The sequence below is a fragment of the Cupressus sempervirens genome, chromosome 5 (genome assembly GCF_028749045.1).
Source record: "Cupressus sempervirens isolate cs-2001-9-10 chromosome 5, ASM2874904v1, whole genome shotgun sequence".
Taxonomy (NCBI): Eukaryota; Viridiplantae; Streptophyta; class Pinopsida; order Cupressales; family Cupressaceae; genus Cupressus; species Cupressus sempervirens.
The window spans coordinates 1,023,901,111-1,023,915,425 of NC_143122.1; the positions used below are offsets into that span (position 1 = coordinate 1,023,901,111).

At 38.9% G+C, this 14,315-nt stretch overlaps 1 protein-coding gene across 1 annotated transcript in view; it reads left to right on the forward strand.

Annotated features, from left to right (window-relative positions):
• LOC149559425 (F-box family protein) overlaps nt 1-14,315 on the forward strand; it is a 93,644-nt gene that overhangs the window by 59,290 nt on the left and 20,039 nt on the right. The window lies entirely within an intron of this gene.

Sequence of the window (14,315 nt, forward strand, 5' to 3'; positions counted from 1 at the left end):
GCCTGTAATACCCTATATGCCCAAGGAAAGATTTTACCTCTGTTACATTGGTGGACGGCTGCATCTCTAATATGGCCCGTACTTTGTCCGGATCTGTCTTCAGTCCCTCCTTACGGACTATGTGTCCGAGCAACCTTCCGTGTGGGACCATAAATTTGCACTTCTTCGGGTTCAGGGCCAAACGTGCACGGCGACACCTTTCCATACACTCGCCTAAGGCTGCTAGATGTTTGTCCTCCGCACTGAACACTGACTAATCATCCAAGAATGCCTTGAAGTTTTCGACGGACAGCTTGTCAAAAATGTGTAGTATGATCCGCTGAAATGTCGTAGGCGCATTGCACAGACCGAACGACATCCGATTATAGGCATAGACCCCATCTTCTACGACAAATGTTGTCTTCAATTTATCCTCCTCTGCGATTGAGATCTGATTGTAGCCGAAAAAACCATCCATAAATGAGTAGATCTCATGTCCCGCTACCTCCTCCAGGATGCTGTCTGTGAATGGGATCGGGAACGGATCCTTGATGGTGACTGCATTTAGGCATCGAAAATCAACACATTCGGATCTGAATGGAGTCCTTCTTCAGGGAGATTACGATCGGGGATACCCATTCACTGGTCTGCACCTTGAAAATAATTCCGGCTTCTAGCATCCGATTGATTTCTTCCGTAACCCGAGCCGCATAATTTTTGTTCATTCTGTAGGGCCTCTTTCGTACGGGTATTGCTCCTTCAATCAATGGAATGCGATGCACACACAATTCAGGTGGTACGCCCTTCAGGTCCTTGTATGTCCATGCAAAGACATCCTTATACTCTAAAAATATCTTGAATGCTGCTGTCTTCAGTACTGGGTCCCAATTGTCTCCTACTAGTATGTTCCGTGGTTCTGCTTCATCTCCCAAATTCATGGTCTGCAACGCGACTTCATTGTATTTGATGGGTTCTCCTTTAGTGAACTGATGTGCCAGGGTCACATCGAGTGACGCATCCCCTTCCTTTATTTCAGTGAATTCCTTTGGAAAGGCATCGGTATTGTGTTCTTCTATTGTCAGTACGTTGCAGGTTGGAAACAATTCATAATCCTCTATTTGCTAATGGTAAAGACCATGTACTGAATCCAAATCGTCATCTCCTTCTAGTTGTAAAACTCCCTCCTAATCTGGTTCCATAGTTTGTCCCTTTTCATCCTCTTCTCCCTCAGAATCTGACGATAGGGCTTCTTCCCCGACCATCTGAGTGTGCAGATCGATGACATACTTCCGGCCTTTGCTTTCGAGTGATAAAGTATTTTTCTTCCAATTGTGCTTTTCTTTTGCTTGTATCAGCCACCCCCGACCCAAAATAGCATCGTACCCCTTCCGCCTGAGAGGAATCACAACGAAGTCCAACAGGAATGGTTGTGTTCCGATTGTTACTGGTTGCGCTGTGAGTATTCCCAATGGCTTGATTCCATGTTGATCGGCCGTTAGCAGCTGGAAGGTAGGTGGCCATAATGTCGGCCGTCCCAACTTTTTCCAATTATCCTTTGGTAGCACATTGACACCGGATCCTCCGTCGACGATCGTGTCCGTTAGCGCAGTCCCGAGAATGCCCATTTCAACAACCGCCGAATAGCGTCCAGAGGAAAGAGCTAACAACATCGGATCTTCTGCACTTGTATCCCCCTGTTTCTCGTTGTCTTGCTCTACGGGTTGCTTAGCACTTGGGACTATATTTGTGAGGGCTGTCCGGAGTTGAGGCATTGTGACCAACAGATCATTTATCCTGACGGGTATCTCAGCTTGCAATATTTGCTGTACAATGTTCTGTTCTGCACAGTTCCGGACTGAGGTACTTGGGGGTCCTTCAGGTGTACCATTTCTGCCTGTGTTGCTTTCTGGATCTCTTCCCTTGCTTCCTCCAGTCTCTTTTTTTCTTCCGCTGGGTCAGGGTATAGCTTCACTTGCTTCTGAGTGATTGCCAGAACTTCTTCTTCGTCTGTCCCTACGGTAATCTAGTTTACTCCGGACTTAGGGCACTTAGTATCATCATGATCTCCAGGTCCACACCATCGGCATAGCAACTTCGGTGTGTTCGTCGTTGTGCACTCTCGGGCTAAGTGACCCCACAGATTGCATGCGCGGCATTGAACAATTGGCCGACCATTCGCATCGTACTGAATTTGACTCCTTCCTCCATTGTTGTTGTTGCCACCATTGTTGTTATTGCTGTTGTTGTTTGGACCGCGTCGGTTGTTTCTATATCCGCCTGATGTGGCACCTTCCGTACTGGTGTTCCCATTCCCTCTTGATGGGGATGCCTCCTGTGATAGGAACACTTGCTGCGGTGTCCTTGTTTTTAAATTGAAAGGGCATTCCTTTACCAGGTGTCCGAGGATCTGGCAGATTCCACAAAATTGATCTTTCGGGCAGGATCCCTTCGTATGGCCTTCTTTCTTACACTCCATGCACCATAGATCATTACCCTTAGCCTCCTTATTCATGTTTTTGAATTCCTTCATCATTCGCATCATGTCCTTCTGGAGGGTGTGGACCTTCTTGTTGCTGCCCTCGTCATCGTCGCTGCTATCTTCTCCTGAAGGGTCATCATCATTTGAATCTGATAAGCTGGTCTTCTTTTTCTTCTTTGTCTTCTGGTCACTTTCGAGGTTCATTGCCCGATTGTACGCTTCAATGTATGTCGATGGTGGCACGATCTTCATCTTTTTCCACAGTTTCGGGTAAAGGCCTTCAATGAACCATCTTTTCTGGAGCCCATCTGCCGGTTTATTCTCCATTTTACTAATTAAGTCTTTCAATCTCCTAGCAAAGACCCGTACTGTTTCATTCTTCTTTTGCTTGGTATTGAATATCTCGGCTACAATTTCATTATCATCACGCAAAAGTTGAAATTCTGCGATGAACTCCTCCTTAATGTTATCCCAACTATTTAATTTCTGTGGATCAGCATCAGTAAACCAATCAATCACAACACCCCGTAGGGTAGCAGGAAATTGTCGGATCCATTCGTTTGTATTTGTTATGCCATTTGCTCTCCAGATCGTTTCACATGTTTTACAATGTCGAATGGGATCAGCTGCTTCATCACCATCAAATTTAGACAATTTTTCCTTCGGACCTGCCATTATCACTATATGTTGGGGGTTTTGTTGTGTACCCGCGCTGTTTTGAGCTCCCGCGCTGTTTTGAACACCCGCGCTGTTCTGCACACTCGCGCTGTTTTCAACACCCGTGCTGTTGTGGACACCCGCGCTGTTCTGCACACCCGCGCTGTTCCGCACACCCGCGCTGTTTTCTACACCCCTGTTATTTTCAGCTTCCATGCTGTTTTCAACAGCCGCGCTGTTTTTGGCTTCTGCGCTGTTTTCAATACCTGCGCTGTTTTCGACTTCTGCACTGTTTGGTGAAGAAGAGGGTTTGTCAATCGAAGCTGTTCGTTCCGGAAGTATATCTCGGACGAAGAGGTCACTCCACGCTCGTGCTCCCTCGGCATTCCGAGTCGTGCGAGTCGATCTCCTTCCGTCAGAATTCTCTTCCCGTGGCGTATGCAGGTTCAGAAACTCCTCTCTCGCTTCTTCCACCAACTCAAGCCATTGTCGAGTCTCCTTCAACAATCCTTCCGCGCTCTTGTTTCCGTTGGCAATTTCTTGAAATCTCCTTTGACGCTCTGTCTGCTGAGCCAGAATTAAATTTTCCTGCGCAACGCGTATGTCATCTTTTTCCTTCAGCTTATTCTTATCTTTGTTTAACTGATTCGACATTTAATTCATATCCGCCTGCCTGCATACCAGGTCCATCGGGAAACGGCACCAAATGTTTACCGCATAGATTAATTAACAAATGCACACAAACAAAGAATACGAACATGAACAGCAACCAGCAGAACTCTTATTATTATTCGCATATGCCAGAACATTACATTATGCTTGACTGATAAGATATGATGATTACAATGCTTCCCGAAGGGGTTATAAATACCTTCCGAAGAACTTTCTCGAAGGAGTCCGTCGGCCAGATACATTATGCCCGCTACAAACTGTTTACCCGTCGGCTACATAACAAGACTTTTATTGAAGGGACCCGTCGGCCGATGCACAATTTCTACCGACGGCACCCTCTAGTTGCTTAAAGACATCACCTCAGTGCATATGATCTTTTATTCTCAGCCAGAATACTTGTACAGTAGGGTGTATAAAATGAGCTACTTGAATAGAGCTTTAAAAATGATATTTCAGGGAAATGTCACAAGAAGAAATATGGAATCAGGAATGATGAAGGCGGTAGGAAAATGCTGGGAAGATGTAAGTTCGGGTGTGAATATATAATATCCGTCTACTACACACAGCTTCAAATAATAAGAATGGTCAAGACTTCTTGGTTTCTGCAAACTTAAAAGATTATTTGTCAATTAATTTTGCCAAGTGTTAAATCGATTACAATCAAAGAAGAGAAATAAAAGGATGGAAGAAAGAGTTGGAAAAATTATAATTTGATTTATTATTATAATATATATTTACATACATTCATGTAAATATATCAATGGGGTGACATCATTTTATTAAGTTATTATAATATAATGGTGCCATTTCATTTTTATATTTATATGTACGTATATACATATATATTATAATAATATGATGAAAGATCATTTAAAATCCTTTGACGTATGTTTTATATTTTAATTAGATTATTTTATGTTTTTTTAGATTATTTATTTAATAGCTCATGCGGGTCCCACAAATGTATTTTGTGTTCCAATTGTTGGGTCCTTACCAAAGAAGTTTAAGGTCATACTTGTCAATCCTGATGACTAAACTAAACGGGCATCCCATTCTGATGATCCCATTTAGTAATGCTTCCCCACTTCATCTTCTCCTGCAATCACCCATGAAAACACTTCTGCTATAATAACAATTCTATAATAATTTTCATATAACATTTAAAAGACTTTAAATTATTAATCATAATTTCAAAATCAAGCAGCTGCTAACATCATATAATAGTTAATGGTTAACGACTATCTTCATTAACTATTAATACAACCGATATAAATAACTACCTGCTTCACATGATCATGAAAGAAAAATCCGTTAAATCCAACAGTTATGAGCAAGTTTAAAATTAGGTCAAAAATTTGGGATGTAACATACCCTCAAATTTTTCATCGTCCCCGATGAATATCATAACAAAACTTTAAACTATATTTATCAAATTAATTTAAGAAAAGAAAAGATGAGGGTATTTTTGAAAATTTTTGTGATAATCTTCCCAAGTGGCATTATCCTCTACATACTGATCCCATTGGACCTTGCATTGAGTCGCCTCCCGATTTTGTAAGCGTAGCTTATGCACCTCCAGTATTCTGAGTGGTTCTATTTCTACCACCTTTGGTTCTCGCACTTGTAATAGATTCCAATCAATTATATGTTCATGATGAGTAATTTATTTCTTAAGGTATGACACATGGAAGATGTTATGCATCTTGGCAAGGGCTGGTGGTAAAGCAATTCTGTAAGCTGCTGGGTTCACAACTTCCAATATTTCAAAGGGTCCCACATACCTTAGGGCTAATTTGGCATTCTTACCAAACTTGATAGTACTCTTCTGAGGTTTTACCCTTAATAGTACTTTTTTTCCCACTGAGAATTCTTTGGGTGTTCTTTTTGCGTCTACATAAGTTTTCTTTCCGTCATTAGCTTCTTTCAATCTTTGACGAATTTGGATTATCTGTTCTTTCATTTCCTTAAGCATCTCAGGTCCAACAATAATTCTATCTTCCATGCGATTCCAACTCACGGGAGTTCTACATTTGCGACCATATAGAGCCTCAAAGGGGGCCATTTTAATGGCGGATTGATAGGAATTGTTATAAGAAAATTCCACCAAAGGTAAATATGTTTTCCATTGATATTGTCAATCCATACAGTAAATTCTCAAAAGATCTTCTAATATCTGGTTTACTCTTTCTGTTTGACCATCTGTCTCAGGATGCTAAGCTGAATTGATGTTTAGTTTAGTACTGAGTGCTGAAAATAATGTTTGCCAAAATCTAGAAGTTATCCTAGCATCCCTGTGCGAAATAATTTTCTCTGGAATTCCATGCAATTTGAAAATTTCTTTTATGAATTTCTGAGCAATTTTTGGTGCTCCATCAGTTATATTTCCTGATATGAAATGAGCAACTTTTGTCAGTCTATCAACTACTGCTAGAATGATATTGTGTTGATTTTATGTCATAGATAATCCTTGTACAAAATCCATGGAAATTATCTGCCATTTCCATTCTGGTACTTCATTAGGGTGCAAAAGGTTGGCTGGGTATCGATGTTTTGTTACTCTTTGGCATTCTAAACATCCTGTCACAAATTCTGTTATCTCTCTTTTCATTCCTCTCCAAAAATATAGAGGTTTGATATCTGACAACATTTTAGTTACCCTAGGGTGTCTTGAATATAGAGCTGAATGAGATTCTTCCAGAATCATTCTTCGGAGTTCAGTTTTGTTGGGTACATAAATCCTATTATGATATCTTAACAATCCATCCTCTTCTAGACTAAATTCTAAATACTTGGAATCTTGTGGGTCCTTGATGAGAGCTAGGTTGATCTCTGCATAAAACTCATCATGCTCTGGATGTTGTAAAATCTGGTTCTTTAATCTGAAGTTTATAGTAGCCATTGTAGAAATGCGACTTCTCCTACTTAAGGCATCTGTCGCTTTGTTTTCCTTGCTCTTAATATAACTTATGGCGAATTCATAGTCTGCTAAAAGTTCCAGCCATCTTCTTTGTTTAGCATTTAGATTTGGTTGAGTGAAGATATATTTTAGGCTGTGATGGTTAGATCGTAGTTCAAAAGGTTTTCCAATCAAATAATGTCTCCACATTTGAAGAGCATGAACAATAGCTATTAATTCCAGATCATGAGGGGCGTAATTCTACTCATAATTTTTCAATTTCCTAGATTCATATGCAATTACCTGTTCATCTTGCATTAGCACACCTCCTACTCCTCCTGATGCATCTGTTATAACTACGAATTCCTTTTGTGGGTCGGGTGCTTTTAGTATGGGTGTTGTGGTTAGCTTTTCCTTCAGGTATTTTCTATCTAAACAAATTTCTTCCCTTCTCTGAAGTGATGTAATTGGGTAAGCTATTTTAGAGAAATTCTTGACAAACTTCCTATAAAACCCTGCCAATCCCATAAAACTTCTAACTTCTGTCAAATTTATAGGTATAGGCCATTCCTCAATTGCTTTGATTTTTGACAAATCTACAACTATTCTCTGAGCTGATATAATGTGCCCTAAATACTAAATTTCCTTTTGATAGAAAGTGCACTTAGACAATTTTCCATATAATTTATGTTCTCTTAACCTTTGTAAAACTTTTTCCAGATGTTCTTGATGTTCTTCCTCGTTCTTTGAATAGATTAGAATATCATCTATAAAGACCAGCACAAACTTGTCCAGGCAATCTTGGAATATGCTATTCATTAAGTTCATAAAAGCTGCTAGAGCATTGGTTAACCCGAAGGGTAACATTGTAAATTCATAATGCCCATACCTAGTTTTAAATGCAGTTTTGTGAATATCTTTGTCTTTAATACGAAGCTGGTGATATCCTGACCTCAAATCAATTATTGAAAACACTGTTGCGCCTTTTATTTGATCAAAAGGATCATCTATTTGTGGAAGTGGATACCAGTTCTTGATGGTAACCTTATTAAGCATTTTGTAATCTATGCATAATCTCATGGTCCTGTCCTTCTTCCTAACAAACAACAGTGGGGCTCCCCATGGTGAAACACTGGGCCGGATCAGTTTTTTGTTTAACATATCCTATAGTTGTATTTGCAACTCCATTACTTCTGTGATAGTCATTTGATATGGTGCTCGAGAAAAGGGTTCTACTCTTGGTATCAAATTTATGGTAAAATCAAAGACTCAGGAAGGTGGTAGACTGGGGAGTTCTTTAGGGAATACATCTTGATAATTCTTTAGATAGGGATATTTTTCTTCGAAAGATTCCTTTAACTTTTCTCTAATTTCCCCATCTTCAAAAATGTAGTCATCTCCATATGTGGTGTTTTTAGAATCTCTCATGTCTTCAACTCTCACTACAAAGATCTCACAACCTTTTCTTCCATATTTCTTAAGTTGCATGGCAGATACTTGCTTTGATTTAATTTCATGTTTAATCCCTATAATGCTTGTAGGTCTACCTTGATCATCCAGACAATTTACAGTTTTGGCAAGACAATTCACCTTGGTACGTTTTATATTTTAATTAGATTATTTTATGTTTTCTTAGATTATTTATTTAATAGCTCATGCGGGTCCCACAAATGTATCCTATGTTCAAGTGGTTGGGTCCTTACTCCTTACCAAAGAAGTTTAAGGTCATACGTGTCAATCCTGATGACTGAACTAAGCAAGCATCCCATTCTGATGATCTCGTTTAACAATGCTTCCCCCCCCCTTCATCTTCTCCTGCAATCACCCATGAAAACACTTCCACCATAATAAAAATTCTATAATAATTTTTATATAAACATTTAAAAGACTTTAAATTATTAATCATAATTCCAAAATCAAGCAACTGCTAACATCATATAACAGTTAATAGTTAATGACCATCTTCATTAACAGTTAATACAACGGATATAAATAACTACTTACTTCACATGATCATGAAAGAAAAATCCATTAAATCCAACAGTTATGAGCAAGTTTAAAATTAGGTCAAAAATTTGGGATGTAGCAGTATTGGTGAGTGATGATTAAGCATTTGTTGATTAGATGTTTGCTAAGTAATGATGTAACGATTTCTAGTTTGATACATTAGTGGATAATGATTGAATAAATGATGATTTGATAGAGAGATGCTTGAAGACTGAATTGTTTGTGTTCTTGATCCCAAGGTGAAGAGATAATTGATGTGGATTCGATGATTGTTTGTATGATCTTGCTGATTGATTGTTTGTTTGATTTCTTGTTATGTACCAAATGACATTCCTCAATGATATAGACACTTTCATCATACTTGACAACACACATCCACCATACTGTACACACTTCAACCGTATTGTGCACACTTCCACCCTACTATGCACAATTCCATTGTACCACATGCATTTGCACATCACACGCCACCCGCATGCACTCCGCATGTTGCACATACTCTGCATGCCACCTGCACACTCTACCTCCACTATACGAACTAGTCACTATACAACCAAGTGAGAATGCAGCTTAACTCTCCGAGTGCACAATGACTGCACAAACAAATCTTCCTCTAATTCTAGAATCACGCATAGATAAGCTTGCTATACGAAACAATATTGTTGATGCAAGAATGTATGGCTGCCAATCAGATATTGTTCTTCTAGATCTGAGATATATTTCTGATGAAGCTCAACAATACAAATTTGTCTCCAAGGGAGACTTCACAAATTTGGCATTAAAGTACACGTGAAATATCTGAGATGATATTTCCAACAGCAAATTAAGATGGTTGTGAACCACTGAAATTGTGATTACAATTTAGGGAGGGGTCTTGTACCTCCAAAACTGCATACAAATTGAATTCCAATCGGAACTGCAAATACAAAGTTGAAAACCTTATAAATTGTTCCTCAAAGTATCTCGAAGGGTTGCCAATAGGATGACATAGCTAATCTATTACTTTTATTTTATAACTAAATTAATTAATAAAATGGTTCGTAAGATATTAATAGTTGGGATCACTTTAATTAATTAATTAAATTAAGTCACATTATTAAATTTAGGGACATTATAGTCCTCTCGGCTCAAAGATTGCTTTCCCTCAAGCAATTCACAACTATCTATCTAATGACAAGCTCCATGAAAGCACCTTCTTCAGCCTTTTGGTTGTCATATAGGCTTAGGTGTTCACTTGTAGATACAGTACCAGGACTTAGCAGACCCTTATGTGACTGCAGGGGATTTGTGAACATGTCTTTAACCTCTTAGAATTTAAGGTGTGGTGTAGCCCATTGCCATCTCCCACTTCAGATTATTGTCGTAAACCCTATTACCCTCACAAAATGGATATTCATTCGAAGGCCTATGTACTCTTGGAGAGTTATGTCCATTTGATATCCACTATCAACCCAATCTTGCTTGATTTGGTTCAGTGACTCAACCAAAGTGAGCAAATGCATTTCTTGTAGCTCGGTCTTTGGAGGGAAAATCAACATCATAGATCTTGTATTGGTCTTATGTGTGCATGACATGTCGCCCTTCATTCTTCCATTTTCCAAGTGCTCAAGTGTCACACAAATCTACTTTTGTCCTCTTGCTAGGGTCTATCAAAGCTTTTGCTGTCTTCTTTTCAGCTCACTCAACAAGATTGTCATATCCACAAATGCATGCTCCCTTCCACCATTGGATACCATGATTCAATCTGAATTTAATGATAGGCTAACAAGCTCACCAACTTTGATACCACTCCAATGTCTTGTACAAGCCCTTTTCTTCCTAGAACCTTTGTATGACACCCTTTGGCTTATCTCCGTATGGCACCTCTCTTGTCTTTCCCCATATGGCCTATGAAACTTCCCTGAATGATCAATGCTACTATGCACAAACAACACAAAACCAACCCCGTACAACTTACACAAACCCTTCATCGTATGACCTTCCTTTCACTATATGCAAACAAGGCACACCTTTGGAGATAGATGCAAACTTGGGCACGAACAAGGCACACAGACGTGGATAGTGATATGGATGCGGACATGAATGTGGATGCAGACACGAACATAGACATGGGCACAGACGCATGTAGGCACATACGTGGATGCGGGCACAAGCACATGCACAAACCGGGACACAAGTGTGCCAATGACTATTGGACAACTTATATGCACCCTATATGGTGTTAAATAGTCCAAGTATGTTATCATTTCATTGTAAAATGATGCATTCTCGTGGCACCATAGACAATGCCCACAAGTGTGAGCATGAATGTAGACATAGGCACAGACAGTCTCAGAGATAAGGAATTTAATGTTAACAGTTTACGCCAGATCCAAACATAATGTTTCATAAATTGCTCAATGGAGATAATTGCACAAAGGAGCAAATATATAATTTCACAAAATATAATGTGATTACAGTAATTGAGATTTGCAAGTAAAATAGGGTGAGGGATGATTCTCACTAAAATTGCAGAGTGCCAAAGTAGGTAGGATCTTGCACTTTCAAAATGATAGACAACAGCGAACTTCCAACTGGAGTTCGCAAATACAATTAAATACAAATTCACCATGCTTACAACTATGGCAAACTCAGCCTTATAAATGGTCTCTAGGAAGTTCCTCATGTTACAAATGGGTTTACACTATTAAATAACTAATAATTAATAAAAAGGGACCGAAAGATTTTAATGTTAAGCTGTGGGGCTATATAACAATTAATTTTAATTGAACTACTTAAATATTAAATTATTATTTTGGCCGCCTTTTATTTTATAACTAAATTAATTAATTAAAGATGTCCTATATATTATTATTTAATTTTTTGGATTACGTAATTACTTAAATAAATTTAATTTTCTTTATTAAAATTTGGGGACCTTATAATCCTCCTGGCCCAAGATTGCTTGTCCTTAGGCAATCTACAAATACAGGATCCCTAACCATGCATGGACCTTGGGAGCCATATTTGTTGAAATCTCCATGTTGCATCATGATCACATTCCCACACTTGAATGTAGGCAAGACGAGTGAATCTCCATCAAGCTTTTGCTGTTGCACTGTGATATAAATGTTGCCAATTATCGAACACATCAATTTGCAAATCCCAAGCTATCGTGCTATCATACCAATCAATCAAGTTTTAAAAATGATGTTTTGGAATCTCAAAGCTTGTGTGCAATTGGTTATTCCAATGATGATGCCACTCACAAGGAGAGGTGGCAATCATGCATGCCTCGTGCCCAATCAAAGGAAAAGCTTCATTTTCAACCAATTGTAAAGATTGCTCCTGGGAGGGGTCATTGCTAGAGGTTGCATCTTTATGAAGTTGATCAACCATTGTTGGCTTGACTAAATTCATATAAACTTCTTCATCCTCGTGGTTGTCATGAAAGTTTAAGTGTTCTCCACGTGAAGGGACAATTGTTGTCTCTTGGCTTGTCCATATCCTCTTGTTGGTGTGAACATGTGAACTTGTCTTCATCTTTCTTTGATTGAGTTCCTAATTCAAGATTGAACTTCTCTTTTCTTTTCTTTACATAGTATCTATCAAAGGATTCAATACCCTTGATCTCCTCAGGTTCACTTGAGTATTCATCAAAGATTCTATGTAATGCCCCACTTGGAGATCCTTGGAACAAGGATGAAATACAAGCCGAGATTTTTTTTTTTTACAAGTATGAGTGCACACAACAACATCATTCAGGGATCACAAAGATTGCAATGGAAGACTTAACCACAATCCTGACAACCAACAAACCTCCAAATGCCACTACTCGAATTGACACAACCAAGTGAAGAACGAAAAACCACTACAACAGTAGAACGTAAAAATCTTTGAACTACAAGCACGGACCCGGGAGGACCCGCAGGCCAAAATGCGGACCCTGCCCGGACTGGTCGCAGACCCGGGCGAATCCGGGCGGACCCGTGGCAGGTGGGGCCAAAAAGTGGCCCAAAAAAGCAATAAAATAATGTTTTTTTCATTATTTTTTTTGCCAAACCCTAAAGTAAGGCCTATTAGATGCATTTCATTCATCTAATCTCTCATTTGCTTTGTCATTTTGCTCTCTCATTTTGGTGTGGCCATTTTGCAAGTTTGAAGAGAAGGTTTTAGAGATTATTTGTGGAGTTTCAAATCTTTCAAATAATCAGTGTTGAGTGTTCCAGGTATGCATTTGATCCTTCCTTTTGCTTCTTTCATAGTTTGTTTTTAGTTTTTTAAATTTTTTATATTTATTGTTCTAAATTTTTATCAAGTTTTGTATAAGTTTTGAAATATTTTTTTAAATTTGTTTTTATAGATTGCAAGAATCCAAGAATGAGTAGTCAAGGTTCAGTGGGTGGGGTGGGATCCCAAAGATTTAAAATTGATAAAGGCTCTCCTTTGTGGAAGTATACAACAAGAATTGAGCAATGTGCTGGTGGGGGAGGGTATATATGGAAATGCAATTTTTGCCAAAACCAATATAGAAGCTCCTATTTCCGGGTTAAACATCATTTGATAGGTCCACCAGGTCAAGGGATTTCCATGTGTGAGGGGCCCCTAGAGGGAGGTAAAAAAGGGTTGTCAGCTCCTCAAATAGCAGGCATGTTAAAAGAACAAGAAGAGGCTGATAGGTTAGTGTCAAAGGTAAAAAAAGATAAGTCAAAGCAAATACCACCAACACCACCCTCTCAAACAATTAGTAAACCACATCCCTTCCTACCTACCCCATCTATGGATGAAGATGAAATAGAAACACCCGCATCCCGCAAGAGAGGCCCATTAGATACGGCATTTGAAAATGACAAGAGAGAAATTGCTGACATAAAGGTTGGGCGTTGCCTCATTACAAATGGTGTTTCATTCAATCTAGTGAGATCCCCTTATTGGAGAGAGATGGTGAAAGCAATAAATGATGCACCTCATGGTTACCAATCCCCTGGATATGAAAAGTTGAGAACCACCATATTGCATAAGGAGAGAAAGAATGTAGAAAACCTCCTCAAACCAATAAGAGATTCTTGGATCCAAATGGGGGTGAGCATTGTCTCTGATGGATGGAAAGATTGCAAAAACCGTCCATTAATAAATGTGATTGCTGTTTGCCCCAAGGGGGCAATGTTTTTGAAAGCGGTTGATTGTGAAGGGCAAGTAAAGGATGCAAATTTTATTGCCCAACTTCCCATTGAATCCATAGAGTCCGTGGGAGTTGACAATGTTGTCCAAGTAATAACGGACAATGCTAAAGTTTGTAAGGCTGTAGGTGCTTTGGTAGAAGCACGATATGAGCATATCTTTTGGACACCATGCACTGTCCACACCTTGAACTTGGTGATGAAAACAATGGGCAGCCAAATTGAATGGATGAAAAATGTGTATGAGGAGGGTGAGCAGATCCAAATGTTTGTGACAAACCACCATATGTCACAAGCAATTTTCAGAACTTTCTCCCGCTTGGAATTATTGAAGGTAAATTTTCAACTTTATTTAGCTTCATTTATCATATTAATTTTTGTGTCATACTTTACAAAATTTAATACATATTCTTAAATTTTTGTGTTATCATATTAACTTACAATTTGAATTAACATGGTAATAGGT